This window comes from Globicephala melas, chromosome 18, assembly GCF_963455315.2.
Source record: "Globicephala melas chromosome 18, mGloMel1.2, whole genome shotgun sequence".
NCBI lineage: Eukaryota > Metazoa > Chordata > Mammalia > Artiodactyla > Delphinidae > Globicephala > Globicephala melas.
The window spans coordinates 26782835-26802912 of NC_083331.1; the positions used below are offsets into that span (position 1 = coordinate 26782835).

A 20078-nucleotide genomic window follows, 5' to 3' on the forward strand; every position below is an offset into this window, starting at 1 on the left:
AAACGTATGGTTACCTGGGGTAGGGGAAGGTAAAGGAGGGGAGGGATAAATTGGAAGATTGGGAATGACATTACATACTACTATATATAAAATATATAACTAATAAGGACCTACTGTATAGCATAGGGAACTCTACTCAGTACTCTGTAATGGGAAAATAATCTAAAAAAGAGTGGATAGATATATACATATGTATAACAGATTCACTTTGCTGTACACCTGAAATTAACATAACATTATAAATCAACTATACCCCAATAAAAATTTTTAAAAAATTTCCAGCACATAGTGTGAGGTAACCAAATCCTGACTTACATCAGAGTCTCCTCAGGTCTCCTCTTGTTTCCTCTGATTCTTCTCTGGGCTAAGCAACAGTTTCTTAACTGCTTTTTCTCACACTTATTTTGTCCACTTTCAAATTGTCCTTGTGTTGATATCTGCATTTCTGGGTAAGTACGTTCCAGATATCATTTAAATAATTTACAACTCAATTTTTTTCTCAATTCAACACACTCATGGTTATTTGCATAGCTGTTGGTCCTCAGATCACATCTTAAGGAAATATAATACTTTTTATATTTATTCAACCAAACATGTGCCAACCTGAAGGAGTTATGTGTCATGGTGTCCTAGCCTTCAGGAGATCCATATGATTACCTTTTTCAGAAAACATCTCTTATTATAGAGCAAGGGACAATAAAGAGCTTACCTGCACACATTCAGATCCTAAATGATATTTCCACATTTTCTCCTTCCAGGAAATCCATGTCACTGTCACACTGTCCAATTCATTGCAATAGCATCTGTTCCTGGCAAACAATTCTCCAGCCCTTGTAGGTGACTTTATTGAGGCAGGAGCTCCTTCTGGTCTTCCTAGCTCAGAAATGGGAGCATGATCCCTCTTGAAGTGTGTCCCCCAGCTAAATCCTTCCTGTATCATAGAGGACAGTGAGCCATTGGTGAGTGCATCCACACTGATGATAACAATCACTGGGCAAGCCATGGTCTGCTGGTCCTCCTGGATAACAGCCAGCAAAGGCTGCAGCTGTATCACATTCACCTCACAGTTGCACTCCAGAAACACCAGAAGTTCTCTTAGACCATGGGTTGCTCCAATCATTCTTCCTCCAAACAATCCCTCACACTTGTATTTCTTATTTTGGACATATTCATCTAGCTCTCCATTTAAATCACCAAAGTCACTATCATTATCCACAAAGGTGATTTCATGGAGATGATGTGCTGGTGTGCCATCTATGCCTCTGTGCAAGGCCAACAAAGCTTCATTATAGAAACAAATAACAACACTAGTGGCTTAGTGTCTCTTTGACTAGACAACCCAAACCAGTCAGACAAGACTTTTTTTACATGCTTCACTCCTCGTGTCTGACAAATCTCCATGACTGCCCAAGTAGTTACTAATAATCATATAAAGGCATGTTTCTGATAGCCTAAGTATCACAATTCCTGATCACTCTCATTAAAAATCATATCCAGTTCAGAAGAGAATTTCACATTGCCTTCTTCTGGATCTTCAATATGATTATCTATCATATCACAATTTTGTTTGCATTTAATTATGACTCTAATACCAGACTTGGAATGAAACAGGGATAGAATTTGGGGTGGGGGAGTGATACAAGGGGCCCAGACCCCTTGATGGACACATTCTTAAGCAGCTGAGTCACTTCACTGAAGATGAAACAAACAAAAAGAAAAACTGTACAGGACACAGACATAAAAAGGCACCCAACAGAAATATCAGACTGTGACACTTCCCACTATTGACCTAGCAGAGCTGAAAGGCCTTTTTCAATTTCCTGGAGCAGAATCTGTGAACCAAAACCTGGTGCTGGAGGCTGAGTGTAGAGTAGTGAGAGTGAAAAACTCCAGGGTGTAGCCTGAGGGGTGTGGGTGTAAAGCCCACAGAACTTCAGGGGGTGCATTCTGTAGGCTTTACTTCCAGGTTCTTCATCAGGGTGAAGATCCTGGAAAGGTACACTCATGACTCCCAAACTAGGGCTGTGGCATTCTCCTTCCTCTCTGTAGCAGCTGTCACAGCTGTTGTGGCCTCAGCCAGGCAGGACTGGGCTGCCTTGAAGCCCAGCATCACACAGGCAAGGACATGGTGGCAGCCACCAACCCACCCAGGCCCTGGGGCCTCACACCCCAACTCTCACCGTTTTTTTTTTTCCCCCCCAAAGAGATTAGCAGTCAGGCTCTTAAAATTAAGCAGGAATTAAAAGCATGTCTTGGGGAATAGCAGGGAAGAAATTTGCACACTTCCACTCCTCTCTTTATCCCATTTTGAACTGAACCAGGGGTTATTTGAAATACAAAAGATAGAGCCAAGATCTACATGGAAGCTAGAAGAAGGAAAAGAAGAAGAATAAGGAAAAATGAAAACTAACAGTGTTTCATTGGTAACTGGATATTGGGTTGTTTTTTCTTTGTTTGTTTGTTTTTAAGAAGCTGAAAATCTCCCTTTTGAAAAATTTTGTACAGTTTAGTTTCTGTCTTCTAGCATGGAGACTGTTATTCTCCTTGGGGGCACACAGCTCCTTTGATGCCTATGACTGCATTAATATATCTTTCTTATGCAGAAGTAAGGCATTCTGTCTAAGCATGTGACACACTGACTAGAAGATAGAAGAAGCTAAATAAACAATTTATTGAAGTAAATTGAATAGTAAGTTTTTGCTTTATTTTTAGACTCCTTTAACATTTTATTTGTATAGGCTATACAAAGTAGCAATTGAAAAATGTAAAAATATTATTATCTACCTCACAGAGTTGTTGGTAGGGTAAAGAAACTAATATTTAGAGTGACCTAGTTCATCCTTAGCATACAGTAAGATCTCAGTTAATGCTTGTATTGCTATTGTTGAACTGTTATCAGTAATGAACACAAATGGAACTTGTGTGTATATGTGTGCATTTAGGTTTCTATATGTGTACATTCATAAGTGTGTGTGTTTTTTATATACTATAATATGTTTTATGTGTATTTCTAAATTCACTTAAAATGATTTCTTACTTTACTTTTGAAATCTAAATTCATATATATTTTTAAGACCATGTACATTATTACCACTTAATGTGCTTTTAGAGAATTTTCAAAGAGCTATTCTAATCTTTATAGCTTTCAATATTTTTAAACCTATTTTCAAAATGTGGAATTATCCCCTTGAGTGTATGAGGAAAAGCTCAGTTTCCAAAATTGAAAGAATGTGTGTCATTTCTTCCTAGAGCAGTGGCACAGGTGAATTTTACAGGAATGGGGAAGATTAACTAGGAACTCAGTACGATGTAAAGGCATCTGAGAAGCAGTAGGAGATAATACTTGACCTTCTGAGGCTTCTCAGGGGATTGAAGTTAAAGCAACTCCAGGTGGTCTTCAGAATCACTTGACATTTCCTGTAAGTGATGGGCCAAACCAGAAAAAGCCAGAGAAAGTCAGAGTTACAATAAAGTTCCATTTCACCAACTTATTGAGCATATTTATTTAAAGTATCTCTTTTGACTCTACAGTTAGTATATCTAAAATGCCTCTCTATACTCATCACAGCAACCAACATGGTTCTTGTAAGTATCAAAGTTCATCCTCAGGTCTTACCCTCCCCTCCAGGCTCTCAGTCAATACCAGAGTTTCAGCAATTCCATCTGTGTTGATTACCTAATACCATGTTGCCAACCCCAATATTTTTTCCTGAGATCAAGATTCATATGTTTAACACCTGCTTTATATCTGCATTTGAGTGCCTATCAGTATCCAAGACTCAGGTTTTCCATTTTTCAAGATGAATGAGCATCTATCTGATGTACTCTGTAGTCAACACCGTGGATACAAAGGGGAACACACAATGCAGCCTTTTCCTTGTGGAGCTTGTGGCCTAAACCACAGGTCAACAAACTTCTTCTTCTTTATTTCCTTTTTTTTTTTCCGAAAAAGACCAAGTAAACCCAATTCACAGTAGGAGCTAGAAAGACTTTCCCAGTACACAATGGCAATAAACTGCTTCTCTCACCATGTGCCCATTTTGCACTTTACACATACCCCTATTTTACCACTTACCACATTGTATTACGCTTGTTTCTTTGCACCAGAGGTCAGCAAACTATAGACTGCAGGCCAAATCGAGCACCAGACTGGGTCTTGTAGGATAAGTACATTACAAATTGTTCAGAAACATCATTTTTATTTAGTTCTCCAAAAGCTCTTTTTCTAAATTTAAATTTACCATTTCTGATAAAAAATACCACCAGCCTCTGAGATTGTTGGATTAGAAAAGTTAGACTCTTACACTCCAGCCTACTTGAATAGGTTAGTTGTGGTGTTATGTACACAAGGACTAGTCTAGACTTTGTACTTTATATGATATGGGGGTTTTATTTAATAAAAGAATTCCAAATTATTAATATATAATTTGGTACAAGCCTTGGAGGAGGGTGCCCAAGTGAGGGTCTCAGACACATAAACTTTATAGTAAGTAGTGTGTCCACGTGCTCCCTTCTATTTCCACTTCCTTTCCCTCTAGTTCAGATCTTCATTATGCTTCCCCTGGATGTCTTTTTTCTATTGGTCTTCTAGGGCTGCCATAACAAATGACCACAACTCAGGTGGCTTAAAACAAGGTTTATTCTCTCTTAGTTTAGGAGAACAGAGCTAGAGATCAAAATGTCAGCAGGGTTGGTTCCCTCCTGTAGCTCTGGGAGGGGGAAACCATCCGATGCCTCTCTCTTAGCTTCTGGTGATTGCAGGCAGTCCTTCACATACCTTGGTTTGCAAATACAGTACTCCAATCTGCCTCCATCTTCACATCACCTTCTTTTCTGTGTTTCTCTGTATCTTACTAAGGACACTTGCTGGTCATAGCATTTTGGGCCTATCCTAAATCCAAGACGATTATATTTTGAGATCCTTTATTAATAACATTTTCTACATAAAGTCACATTCTAAGGTTCTGGGTGGACATGATTTTTCATGAGACACTCTTCAACTCTTTTACTTCTCCACTCATATTCCACTTTGGTATGCTATCATTTACTACTGTGCTGCCAAAATATCTTCATTAGTCATTGTTCTGGTCATGCTACTTCCTTGCTCAACAATATTTATAATTTATCAAAGCTCCTGAAATGGGGCATAAACATATTCTCTTGGTATTTAATAACACTCCCTCATTTCAAGATCCATGCTTTTCTCAGAGATGCTTTCTTCTATAATTCAAAACTCTAGCTAAACTGGCTTAGTTTGGCTCAAAACAAACCATTGCTTTCCTGCCACTATGTTTTTTGGTCATTCTTTCCTTTAAACTAAAATGCAATTCCCATCAAATAATTGCTAATGAAAAATATCTATTACTCTTTAAGATCCCAAACACATAAACAATTTAACTAGCTAACTAGTTAACCAACTATCCTCTACCAGGAAAATTAGTTGCTCCTCTCAAATACCTTTAAAATGTTATTTCTCCCTACTTTAAATAATAACAGAGAAACAACAATTTATTTGCTTTTGTATAGCTCTTTATTGTTTATAGAGCACACACAGATCTTAGTGATTATAAATACTGTTATAGTCATTTGTATACATGTTTGATTTTCCTTACTTCCAGAGTTAGGTGGGCACAATACTGGTGTCTTGGTCTTTTTATAATCCCTGCAGTAATTAGTGTAGGGTCTTAGGAGCAATATAGCACCGCTGTACAGAAATTATTTTTCAACGAGGATCTGCTAAACTGGTAACATGGAGCTTTAGGATTATGGGCATAATTGTTAGTAGAGATCTACTTGCTTGAGGATACTGTCTTGAATGATACTCCAAGGTCATTTAAAAAATCTCAGGACGGGGCTTCCCTGGTGGCACAGTGGTTGAGAGTTCGCCTGCCGATGCAGAGGACACGGGTTCGTGCTCCGGTCCGGGAAGATCCCACATGCCGCGGAGCGGCTAGACCTCTAGGCCTGCGCGCCCGGAGCTTGTGTTCTGCAACAGGAGAGGCCACAACAGTGAGAGGCCCGCGTACCGCAAAAAAAAAAAAAAAAAATCTCAGGACGCAGTAAACACAATCAAATAATTAATTGGCAATAACAAAATTCACACTATATTGCTAAAACTAAATATAGTTTTTTAAATGGGATTATGGGTGATCCTCAGAGAATTTCTTCTGAGGCTTTATCTTTCCAGGATCCACCATGCAATGATGTGTCCTTTTTAAGGGAACAGAAATTACTGCTAAATTGTGGTCGTTGTTCCAATTAAAGTCATCACATCCTTCTTTATAGGATAAAGGCACCGAAGAAAAATAAATAATGTGTACAAATGTCCTGCTTGAATATTTATCTCTCTAATCTACTTAGGGAGACATGTCCCTTAGTAAGAAAAGGAATTTTGCCTGAGAGTGGTTAATTGAATCAGTCCATTAGTTGAAGTTGTGGGCAGAGTTAAGTGATGTTCATGATTTCTCTCCGAGATACAAAATAAGAGCAGATAAGACACCCTCTCCATTTGGCTAGAGCAGTAGCCCAGATAGTTTCTCCCAATGCTTTGGTGCTCTCTCCGTTGCCAGCTCCTAATTACAAAGGAACAATGCCAGGTTGGGGGCTCAGGATTCTGCTCCAAGTGAAATATCCTCCTGTCATACAGAAGGATGAAAACAGTACAGATTTTATTTAAACATATTCTGTCTATTGAAATTGAAAGAAAATAAAAAGGCAAATACTACCCTTTTGAGAGGTTTATGTCTCTTAATAGTATGGAAGTTTCCTTTCATTATAATTAAAAGATTCAAAGTATAACTACAACTGGAAATTAGAGGCACCCTAACTTTGTCCTAAGAAGCAAAAACAGTTAACATAGGTATGAATTAGTGTTTGAGCATATTACATAAATGTTGAAAGATTGAAACTCCCATTCTTCACTCCCCAATGGGGGCAAAAAAAAGTTGCATGGATAAAATAAAAACATTTTGGACGTAATACTACTTGTTACCTTTATCTATAAGCGGGTTTGTAATGTAAACTAGAGAAAGGAAGAGGAAGACGCACTCTAAGACCAAGTTTATTTTGTAGAAAATGGGTTAAGGTTTGACAATAAAAGGTAAAGAAATGTCTCATACAGATCAGATGTGTATCTCCAAAAAACATGGTATTGCTTTGCTGTGACAAATGTGTTTGATTGATTTCAGATATTGTAGGAGAGAACCAACTACGGCCCAGAAAGTAGATATGCTGCATTCATGTACACCTTTTTCCTTGCCGAAGGTCATAACTTCTTATCTTTTCCCCCAAATTGTTAAGGCTTTGTGGTATTTACCGGAGCACTTTTATGAAGAACTATAAGTTGAATCATACAAAATTAGTTGAATAGAAGCAAATTCTATTGGATCTCATCTAATATTTGGGCTCATCAGAATGAAGTGCAATTTTTATTGGAGAATAATAGGTGAGGAGGTATACACAATAGGGAGGGGACAAAAGTACCCAACACCTCCTGCCCCCCATGGCCATCTGAGAGGCATTTGCTGTTTCCTCACTGTGAACCACAGAGACCAACTAGGCTGGAGAAGCAGGTTGATCTCTCTGGTAAATTTTCTATACCTTACAAATACTAGAGGTGTACCATGAGGGACAGAAAAACAAAGAATATGTCATAGAGGTCATATTTTCTGATCTCATCTAGAATCTTTGGACTTTAATGCAGTACCACTTGGACCATAATCATTTATAAGCCAGGCCCCAGAACCTATATATGAGCCGGGGTGTAGCTCTGTCCCTTCCCCTAACCCTACTTTGTGAATCATAGCCACTAAACTGAGTTTAAAAGTTGGGCCAAGAAGCAAAGCTGGCCCTCAGAATATCCTTGCTGAGTGAGAGAAATATGACGCAGGCAGAAATGACACCAACCCTAGAGTGGCTGAAAAAGTAGAAAGACCTGGTGTCTCCCAGGGCAACTGTACTCCATGTTATTCAAATATGCAATGTCCATATGCAGGTGTCCTCAAGAGCTATCAGCAAGGCTAGGTCACAGAGCATGCTTAGAGTAAACTGAGCACTAAAAAAAGTTACAGTCACGTTTTTGCATGAGGGAGAAGAGGCAGCTCCATATCTGATACGGAGAGTTAGGACTCACTCTGCATACAGATGTCCAGCCTGAGATCCTGCACTATTGACCAGACCTGAGGTCCTGGGTAGGTCATGAGGTGGAAGATGCAGTCTGTTACTGATGGCACTTTATTCTGGAAATTTTTAGTATACTTTGAGGTGAGTATGTCTAATTGTTAGCAACAAGCAGCTTTTCTTTTGTTTTCTTCCGTTCTTTTAAGCCTCTTTATCAGTTCCATGCTTCTTTATGATGGGGTTCAGGGCAGGCTGCCCCAGAATGTGTCACTTTGCCGAGTGCATTATTTTCAGCTAAAGACAATCAAGGCCAAACAGACTGAAGAAGATCTTTTAACTTCTTCCTAAACTGCCAAAAAGAATTTAGATGGGGACTTGTACCAGGGAGAGAGCTATTACCAGAGATAACTTTTTACATCAGAAAGACTTACCTGCATGGCCTGGCACACATTTGTTTACCAAACATTTGCTCTTCCCAACTTTCTGTGATTTGTCTTTCTCCCCTTTGACATCCCAGACTCCTATCCCCTTCTCCTAAGCTCAGGATGGCATATAAGCTGCAACTTCCTGACTGTCAGGAAGGCTCATATTTGAGGGTTCTTATATGTATGAATTAAATTTGTTTTTCTCCCGTTAATCTTTCTTATGTCAATTTAACTATCAGATCAACTAAAGAACTGATCTTTGGAAAGGAAGGAGAGAAAAGTTTTCATCCTCTACATTTAAAACAGAATGAAAAATCCCTCATTTTAGAGAATGTATTAATATGACAATTCTCAGCCTGTGATTCCTCCAAGATTCTCTATAGTGTCAGCAAGTCCAGGCAGTGTTCAGGACTTGATATCTGTGCATGGAAGATTTAGACCTAAAAACTACTCAATGTTTCCCATTTCACAGAATCTTTTATGTGATCAGGAAGATATAATAGGTGAGCTTTAAATGACCTTGTGGAAAGGCATTACTTAATTATACCCTGATTTAATAAAAAGAAACAGAATTGTATTTGTAGTCTCCTGATCTGCCCTATTTTATATCAGTGAGGGAATTATATACCATTATTCCACTATGGTTTTGGTGTGAAAGATAAACTTTCCTCAGATGAGTCCCACCTGGAAAGTTCCCACTAGAAATTCTTCAGTGTTAGACACACACAGCCCTTTTGCCCTCCTTGTGTCTTCCATTCCTTACTCCCATGGCTACATTAAAATTAAGGATTATCACTATTTAACATTTAATAATTACCATGTCATATGTGTCTATTTAATTGAATTAAGTAATTTCTGTTGATTATATCAACAGTAAAAACAGTCAAATAAACACCAATCCAAAGTTTTGATAAGACACTCCACTGACTTCTACTTAGTAAAAAAGTGAGTATATCACTTCATGGACATAGTGATAAAAATATTGATTTGCAAAAGGCATTCTATGACAAATTTTAATACAAGTTTTGTTGGATTCTACTTACTGATACAGTTCTTATTTCTCAGAAGCTTTATGAATCAGGAAGATGTAATAGAAAACATTGAATGACACTCTTGAAATATATTATTGAATTATATATTGAAAATCCTTTTATATCATCACTAACCATGTTTATTTTTTATTCACAACTGACCCAACTGTAGTGACAGGTTCAGAGAATTACGATAATGAAGATAAATAGCATTTCTATCTGTCTCAGCAAGTTTCTTGATGCTATAGATTAGATTTTCCACTTCTACACAAATTCTTCCTTATCCATAGACAAGGCCTTGAAAAGACTGAAGTAAACTTATTTCAGATAGGAGACATTTGGGTCTGTTATATTTTTCTTGGTTGATTGCTACACATACCCATTTTAAAGGGTATCTATTTATTTCAAATCAGATTCTGTTGGGGAAATATAGTTAAAAACAAAATGTCCCAACCCAGAAATCCTCTCCACAAATGTAGTGGAGTAAGAAAACACTTTTATTATTGAATAAGCATTGTTAAAAAACAAAATTCAACTGAATAAGTTTAAAGATCTACTTGGCTTTATTCAACAATTCATAAATGGAGCAGCATCCCATCTAACACCTAGAAGGGAGCTCCAGGAGCTGTACAAAATAGGAGGCTTTCATAGGCAGAAGGAGGGTGGGACAAGGAAGTTAAAATATCGGATTGTTTCAGGCAAGGTCCCCTTTCCTTAGAGGAAAGCAAGACTTTTATCAAGATTACCTCACTAGTCTTGATCAGGAAATTCCAAATTGATTGGTTTAAAATTCCACTCATGAAACTTCAATTAGGTTTTCTATTAAGTCTAGATAGGGCTTAGCATAGGGGACTCCATTTGGAGTTGTTGTTTCTTTTTAACAGCATTAAAAGTCAGAATATGATGTGTGTCACATGTAGTCTGCTAAGCTAAGAGATTGCAAAGATGGGAAAAAATGTTTATTCCCTTATATAGTCGGCAGATGTAATTCATTACATGCATGTAATAAGATAAACAACAACTAGTTCACAAGTAAGAGAACTTGACAGCACCATTTGTCACACATGTACATACTAACTCTACCTGGTAATTGGGGTGACCATCTGTGTTAGCTAATTGGCTACTAGAGGAAAAACAAACTTCTCATATCTTCATAACAGGAGATAGTTTTCCAATTCAGAATAAGGTTCCCACTGAAGTTAAACTCCTACCCTTTCACATAAACTGGAAATAGTAATGCAATCTCCCTTAATTTTTACATTTTAAAGAGATGGCTCCTAGGTCTTTGAGAAAAGTATTGCTAGGTCATAAAGCTAACAAAAAGCCTGTCTAGTTTTTAAAAGGATTTATATACATTTCAAAGAAATGAGAAATACTTACAATGACAAGTTTTCTAATATAAATGCATTAAGAAATTTGGGAGAGGGAGGAGTAGTTTCTTCCCCTATTTTCACAGAGGAGAATTAAGGATCTTATTTTTAATTTTAATTTTTCTTGACAATTATTCCAGTAGCACCTCATAATACTCTAACAGGAAAAGACACAGTGTTTATGTTAATTATAATAGCATTACTTTCAAAGCTTACTAATTTTCCATAAGTACTACATAGACATGAAACAGACTGCCAGATATTTCTCCAACAAAGATGGGTTCATTCAGGATCAGCAGAGAATTGCAAGTCAAAGTCTGCAACCATGGCAGCCACATACAAGTCCTTGCATGGCAAGGGAAGGAGAACTCTTTTTTAGAGGAGAAAGGAAGTTGGGAGGCTACAGTCCATGGCTTTTCATTGGCTGCGTCCTTGCCAGGAAGGAAGAGGACTCTTTCTTCTTGCTGTTGGGCTCTGCTATAGTAGCAGGGCCTGAGAGCTCCTCCTTCTGGTTTCCCAGCCCTATTTATTTATTTATTTTAAGAAGACGTTGGATGTAGGAGTTTATTAATTAATTAATTTATTTTTTGCTGTGTTGGGTATTTGTTTCTGTGTGAGGGCTTTCTCTAGTTGCGGCGAGCGGGGGCCACTCTTCATCGCGGTGCACGGGCCTCTCACTATCGCGGCCTCTCTTGTTGCAGAGCACAGGCTCCAGAAGCGCAGGCTCAGTAGTTGTGGCTCGATCAGGGCTCGAACTCGTGTCCCCTGCACTGGCAGGCAGATTCTCAACCACTGTGCCACCAGGGAAGCCCCCCAGCCGTATTTAATTGAGATTTCTGTTTATTAATTTTTTACAACTACCATAGAGGGTGTCACTGTAAAAATGAAGACAAAAATGAATAAAAGAAGAAAGCCTGAAAGGCAAATGAGGTGGCTGTTTTCTTAAATGAGGCAGCTGTTGACTTAAAAAAAAAAAAAACGCACAATGTTGAGAGTTGCGAGTTAAGTTTTATTTGGGGCAAAATGAGGACTGCAGCCCGGGAGACAGCGTTTCATATAGCTCTGAGAAACTGCTTTGAGGAGGCGAGGCGGGGGAGCCAGGTTATATAGAAGTTTTGTAACAAAGTGCAGGTAGTCTGAACATCAAAATATTATTGTTAATTAAAGAAAACCAGGTATCTTGAGTTAAGGAATTTAGTACTTTTCTATGTATGGGAAGATGCAAGAGTCTGGGCTCACTGAAATCATTCCTTTGATATGCACCTCAGCTCTCTGGGGCGAGTGTCCTGTATTTTCACATCTTGAGTTTCCTCAGGTCTCACAGTAGGGAGTGGCTTCGGGGAGTGGCTGAACTCTGATAGCTGCTAGCTAGCAGGTGTTCTTTTCAGCCCTCCATTTCCTCAGGGCTCACCAGCTCATGTTGGAGGGCTGCAATCATTGATGAGTGTGACATCCTTTGTTTACTGATATGGCAGGAAATATTCTATTTCTCAGAGCCATGGCATGCTAAGGGAAATACTACTCCATGGTGTCACATGCTTTCCATTTTTTAGCTTTACCACTGATGTTGTTATTTTACAAATGACTCTAAAGCTATAAATGGCAGGCCTAACCAGATGATTTCTGGCTCTTAGGTTTTGTCCATGAATAGATTTTGACCTCCAGTAAACACATGTATACTAGCCTTTCTCCAGTATCCATAAAGAAATTGATGGGACCATTCCTAATATTTCAGTAAATATCTTTTTTTCTTCTCAACTTCCTTGGAAGGCATGAAATACATTTTCTTGTTCTCAGGACACTAGAAGTTAGACTTTCACAGTGATACAGACCCAAAACATAGCACTTGGTTTTCATGTTTCTGACATTTTTCTGTTGTCATACATGCATTTTTTTATGCGATATTGGGAAAGGAGAGCTCCTGTTGCAACAAGCATTCAGCAGAGGTAAAGAGGGAAAATGCAAAAGGTCAATGGAGCATTGGGCCGGTATTTTCATCAGAGAAAAACAGACAGTGTATTCTTTTAGCAAGACTGGAGCTGTGAGTTCCTGGTGTAAAACACAATGCAAAAGAAGAATACCCTAGAGGAACAAACCTAAATGGGAGACAGGGAATGACAAGAACAAACCATTTAAATGCTCCCTGAGGGAAAAATATACATACAAAAGTACAAGAATTGAGGTTTAAAGAGCTTTTTATAACTTTTATTTTGAAAAGGTAAAAGTGAAAAACAACATGTCCACTTCAAGCTGGCTTCCGACAGCCCTTAAATAATAAAATGCTTAGTGAGGAACGTTGACACCTTCCTGTGGTGTTCCTGTTCCCCTTAAAAATGAAGTCAAGTTACCTTGACACTTAGGCCCAGTGTTTCTTTAACAGGGGTACAAGAAGGGTCACTGTTTTTTTCATATACTTCAAAGCTTATTTGATTGAATATTGGAAAGTACCTTAAAAGTTCAAGCAGTTTCACTGGCCCAATGAGGAAAATCAAACAGATGCCACATGGCTAATTGTGCTTTCCATGGTTTCAAGAAAAAGAGAAATGTGTTAATAGGGAGATGCCTAAGGTCACCTTTCTTCAAATTAGAGACCTAATTATTTATGTACTGAAATACATAAGCATCTGTTTTCCAAAATATATACATTCTAGTTTATATATATGTATATATATAGTATATATATATATAGTTTGTATATATGTATATATATATATAAACTTATTTACACTTTAGTGCCTTCCTTATCTCTCTAGAACTGTCACTTCTAAATATATAAATAATGACAAGATTGGTTTTAACAATCTAAAATGTAAAAATACTACTAAAAATTACAATTAGAGGTGAAATTATACAAAACCTATAGATTAGAAAAATGAATAGAAACAAACTGTATTGCCCTGCTGTTGCAAATACTTCACAGATTGCTTAGCCTGGCAAGACTCTGTGTCAAAGACTTTGTAAACGTTCTACTATTTAATCTTTATAACATTTTTGAAACGGAGGCATTATTTGCTCCATTTTTATAGGAAGAAAAATGAGGTTCCATGAGGTTTGTCATAACTAATAAGTTCCATGAGGTTTGTCATAACTAATAATTATTTAATTAATAAATAAATTTAATAATTTTAAATAATGCCTGATAAAGGCCCTGTCCCCTCCCTAGACTCTTCTTACAATGTGTTCCCTTGAGAACAATACTTTTCTGTTAGATCCTCTATCACTCAGGCAATTCCATACCTCATGGGTCACTCCTTTTACCTGAACAACTCACTTAACCCCACAACTCCGACATTTATCAATTCCTAGTCATTTTTCAGACCTGAAGTCAAGTGTAATTCCCTGGTCAAAACTTCCCTAATACGTAGGACAGAAAAGATCTCCTTTTCATCTTTCATAGTACCATACATACTTCTTCAAACTACCTACCAAAATTTTCAATAGTTCAGTTGATATTCAACTATTTAATGTGTGTCTCTTCTGGGCTAGAAGATAAGTTGGATGATGGCAGGGGCTGAGTCCCTCCCGCTCACAGCTATATCCTCTTTCTGTAGCACAGGGTCCTGTAATGGCTGAAAGACTTAGGAGATGGGTAAATACATATAAACCTAAAATTCAAAATTTTAACTCTAGACCACACTTTTTTTTTTTTTTTTTTTGACATGTAGGCTCAGCGGCCACGGCTCACGGGCCTAGCCGCTTCGCGGCATGAGGGATCTTCCCGGACAGGGGCACGAACCCGTGTTCTCTGCATCGGCAAGCGGACTCTCAACCACTGCGCCACCAGGGAAGCCCCTAGACCACACATCTTTAACTAGTGAACTAGGCTTACCTTGTGACTAAATTTCTAGAACAAAAACTCTTAGCTCATATGGAAATGAGAAACATAAATCTAATTCTAGAATGATTTCCATTGCTCCTGGGAGATTAAGGCATTTAGAAGCACAATTTTGGTATAAAAATATCATTATGTTAATGACCACTAATATAAATAATTCCTTAATTTGGGATGAGATAAAAACTACATTAAATTAGTCAATGCGTTGTTGTTAATATAAGAAGATCAAAGGGGCTCACATTCAGCATGGCGAGAAACACTCTTCCAGTAGATTTTTAGTCTCCCATTCAGAATAAATTTAGATAACCCAAGAGGGGTCAAATTCTTTGGAATTATCTTCACTTTTTTTTATAGTACAACAAATGCTGACTGTCTTGTGGGATCCCGATTTGTCAGTGTTGGAACAATGAAATATCCTTTGTTCTGAGCACAGAAAGATTACATGTAATTCTAATCATATCAGGCAAAAAGGATGGATAAAACTAGTCTGCGGACAGGCATTTGCTGTAAGCTGCATCACAATTTAGCATTTATTGCTGTGTACTATTGCCACTGCCATGTATTTGAAACCTAACAGAAACTAAAACAAAAGAAAGACATAGAAGTCTATTTTTATATATAATAGAAGTCAAATATAAAAATTGATAAAAAGTTCATGGAATTTAATTTACACTCTTTCTGGCAGCACAGATAAGATTATCTAGAACAAAGGTTATATCAAGTTCTAATTTAGAGGGAAACAAAAGATCTAGACTGTCAGTAGTGACCACCTTAATCTTTTAAAATGATGAAGTATTTATAATTATTATTTTTAATTATTTTTTTACTGGTGTATAGTTGCTTTACAATATTCTGTTAGTTTCTACTGTACAGCAAAGTGAATCAGCTATACATATACATATATCCTCTCGTTTTTGAACTTCCTTCCCATTTAGGTCACCATATAGCATTAAGCAGAGTTCCCTGTGCTATACAGTATGTTCTCATTAGTTACCTATTTTATATATAGTATCAATATTGTATATGTGTCAATCCCAATCTCCAAATTCCTCCCACACCCCTTCCCCCTTGGTATCCATACATTTGTATTTTTTAATTTTTATTGCACATTTGTTATAATACAGGCTAAATTTGTGACCCAAACGAGTTGTTCAATTTTGCGTTTAACATATATTTACAACATGGTGAGATAGCCTATATGATGTGTGTGACAGTTATCCATGTATTGTCTCACAACTGCAAATTCAAGCTTTGTATACCTGCTCTAAATAATAGACTCTTTGAACATTTTTTCCTTTACAGTGAGCATGATTTTAAGCTTCTTCGGTAGAGGGCGCTGGAGAAAGGTGGAAAGGGGTTTCTCCTTTTCAGGTTAGGATAAGTGTTATTTTGTTTTTTCTTGCTCTTGACATGCTGTCTGTCAAGAAGCAGGTGTGTGGGCACATTTAGTGTCACTCTGCCCCATCTGTGCACCCAGAACACCCAGTCCCTTGGTGACCATGCTGCCCCAGCCCAGAGGTTCTCTTCCCTGTTTGCTTGATGTCTGTAAACTAGCTTTGTCTCAGACAATACAAGAAACTTCTTCACTCTTCACTAGGTCTGAACCCTATCCTGGCCCGCTGGGTGGGGGGTGGGTAGCATGGAGGGAAGTATGTCCTTACTTAGGTACATTTTCTTAGCTCTAGGAAAAGACAGAGGAATGCTTCAGAGTACATTTTAGAGTTCTCTTTCATTTTTACAGTTATGATTCTGTCATAGCTTAATAACTCTTTATATTAAACTTCCTCTACTTCAGTTACTGTGTCTCTCTGTCTCCTGATTGGACCCAGACCAATACATAGCCCACATACACTATAATGAAGCACATTTAAAAATTTTGTAACATGTTTTATTTTCTTACTTTGTAAGTAATTACAATAGCTGATATGCATATATGTATATATATCATCATGTTTGATCAAGACTTCAGTTCAGAATAATGAACTTTATTTGCTCTAGGGAAAAAACATCATACGCATACCAGTCATAGGCTTTACTTCAGTGCCTCACAAAGAAAAGCTGTGGTTTTATATTTAAATAAGTATGCCATATTTTTCCACTGTGAGAATGCTATTTTGAAAAGCAAGTTATAAAAACTATCGCTTTCACTTAACTAATAGGTGACCTGAACGTCAGAGCCTTTGTAAAATGTACACATTGAAAACACTGAGATTCAATTCGTAAATCTGTGGCCTTCCGTTATTTCTGTCAAAGACAAGGAAGAAAGCACAACACAATTGTTTTCTTCAAAGTTATGAAAAGAGGTAAATTTTATTAAAATTTTATTAACACAATTGATTTACAATGTATTTTTAATTATTAGAGTGATATGACTGCCTGTTAGCTGTTGTACAACAATTGTTCTCTAACCAATCTGGGACTTGGCAGTGGCAGAAAGAGTTTAGATTGGATAGAAGTGGGATGCTAAACAGTAATGCTGACATAAAATCGGCTCTTAGAAATTGTACAAGAATAGAGTGATGGAAATCCAGCCAGACAGACAAAGCATTTCATCTGGAGAATACAACAGTGAATACTAGGCAATAATGCATCAAGACAGGTGGACAGAGAGGCAGGCCATCACACTCATGTCCAGAAAGACAAGCAAGAGTGTAAAGTTAGGTGTTAAGTAACTTTAAGTTAAGGCAGCTAAGTACTAAAGCAAAGAATCTAGACAGGATTACAGAAACACCAAGGAAATTGAAGAGGAATGGCATAATTCTTGCGTCAGGGCTAAAATTTTCAGAATCTAGGAGAATATGGTGGGACTAAAATCCTAGGTACATAGGGGAGATGGGCAGGAAATCCAAACCAGGACCCTGGCATGAGGTTAAACAAGGGCGGGCGACTCAGCTACTTGACATAGAATGTAGGATGGCTTCATCAAAAACAAATCTAGGAAGGAGAACTGTGACTGCAAGAAAAGAGTGAAGTTTCCAAGAAGTTACCTCAGTGTTGAAATGCTAATTTACTGGATTGGAGTCTTTAAATTCTATCTGATAAGAATCTTTCTTGATCCTCGTGCTGGATTTGTCAGGATGTCAGCATGAAATTAAATGTTCCTAGTTAAACTTATAAGAGATGACAGTGAATGTGGCAGAGGAATAGATCAGGGCATAAATCTTCATCACATAAATAATGAATTTATATTTTGAAGTCCACTAAGATTTAAAAATTCAGCTATGTTTATTTTCTTCATATATGGGCTAAGTCTTAAAATGTTAAATAGCAAAAAAAGAAAAAAGTTAAATAATACAAGACAATGAGATAAAAAGAAAAAAAAGGACTAATAATAAACGTTTGACTTTCATAAAGTTGATTATTTAATTTCTAAACATTATAAGATAGCACTATATTTTTAAAAATGTACTTTGTCAGGACAAAGAGGTATAGTGGAAATAAGAATAAGCCATGGATCTTGGCTTCACATCCCTGTCTTCCCCCGTATAATTGCATGAACTTGTGAAAATTACTTCATTTCTCCTTGCCATAATTTTTCTGTTAAAGATTTATCTTGTAAAAGAGAAGGGTTGTGTTCCAGTTATCTATTACTGTGGAACAAATGACCACAAAAGTTAGTGGTAAAAATCCTACAGTCATTCTACTGTATCTTATAAATTGTGTGGGTCAGGACATCCAGTAAAGATCAGCTGGATAATTCTGCTATTCCATGTGACATAATAGAAGTCACTTGATGATATTCAATTGTTAAACCATCTGGACTAGAAGGCAGAAATTGCTTGCTCACATATATGGTGACTTGGAGGGTATATCTGAAAGGCTGAGTTCAGTTGGAATTGTCAACAAAATGCCTAATTGTGGCCTCTTCCGTATGGCAGCCTCAAGGTTGAATTCTTACATGGTGGGTCCGTGTGCCAAGAGAAATTCTTCCAGTGAAGAAGGTGAAAGCTGCATGAAGTTTTATAATCTAGCACCACTTTTTCCCTACTCTGTTGGTTGAAGCAGACCCAACCAAGCTCATACTCAAGGTGGGACACCACAGACCTGAATACCCATGAGAGAAATTTCAAATAATTTGCTTCCATGTTTGAAACCACTTAAGTTAATGCCCTGACCACAAAATTACTGATCTTTCTTCCTCATGCAAGAACCACCAAAAGTCTCATCCTATTATTCTGTAAAGTTCAGGTTCAAGGTCCTGGATCTCGTCATTGAAATCATATCTAGCTACAGAAGAATCTCCTTGGCTTTTATGCCTTGGATAAAGTTGCTCTTAGTCTAAAGACTTATGAAATTAAGAGACAATTTATCTGCCCCCCGTCCACCTAATGTCCAAAGATGAGACAGACGTAAGATAGCTAGAATAAACACTCCTGTTCTACAAGGGGAAAAATGAGAGGCATGTAACAATCACTGTCCTGCAGCAGTTCTTAAATATAATCTGGTAGATGTGTTCATTTCCCTAATTAAGGCTCAGTCTTGATCTCTGAGTATAATTCTACATGGCTCTTGGTTTTGGACCTGCCCTCTGAAAACATCCTAGTCCATACACAGTAATGTAGCTTTTTCCATAAAATCTAGTTTCCTTAAAATCCAGTTTTCTTAGATTTTTTTCCCTGCTTAGAGAATTTGGGGCTTCTTAATTTTTTTTTCTATTCTTTCTGTCCCTCTCAATCTATGCTAATATAATTCCTTTAAAATCTTGTGAGTCTCTTGTGTATCAGTTCCTAATCTATCCCATTAGACAAAACCATATCCATGAATCTATTTAAGATAAATTATTCTCTAACTTTGTGATAAAAGAAATTTTCACATATTGGGCATGGGGAAGTCATTCTGGCTTATACATGAGTTAACTTAAATTTTATGCTAACAAGAATAGCCTACTTGTGGCCTCTCAAACATATATTATACATCTGTTTTAATTATTGAAGAAAAGGTCACATTGACCAGAAGTAAAGAATGTCCATGTTAAAAATAAAGATTAAATGTCTCCCTTCCTGGGATGCCAATGCTGGTACTTCTTCAATGATAAGACTCCCTTCCCAGGTGCCAAGTTCATACTGAGTTTGTGTATGTGCTGATCTTTCTGGGTTTTTTTGTTTGTTTGTTTTTGAAACCTTGAAGGAATGTATCCCTGACTTCTTTGATATTCTTTTTTCTGACAAGATATAAAACTGTTATGAAAACCATGCTTCTCCAGAGCAGTTCTTCAGAGTTATCTAGGAGGGTCTTCCAGGCCATAACTCTCAGTTTGGCTTCAATAAAATGCTTTTCTATTCCTATTATAGATTATTTA

The 20078-nt window shown here is 37.3% G+C and overlaps 1 pseudogene; it reads right to left on the reverse strand.

Moving 5' to 3' along the window:
* Window positions 1-311: 311 nt before the first annotated feature.
* LOC115839068 (polypeptide N-acetylgalactosaminyltransferase 11 pseudogene) lies at window positions 312-1491 on the reverse strand (annotated as a pseudogene).
* Window positions 1492-20078: the final 18587 nt, after the last annotated feature.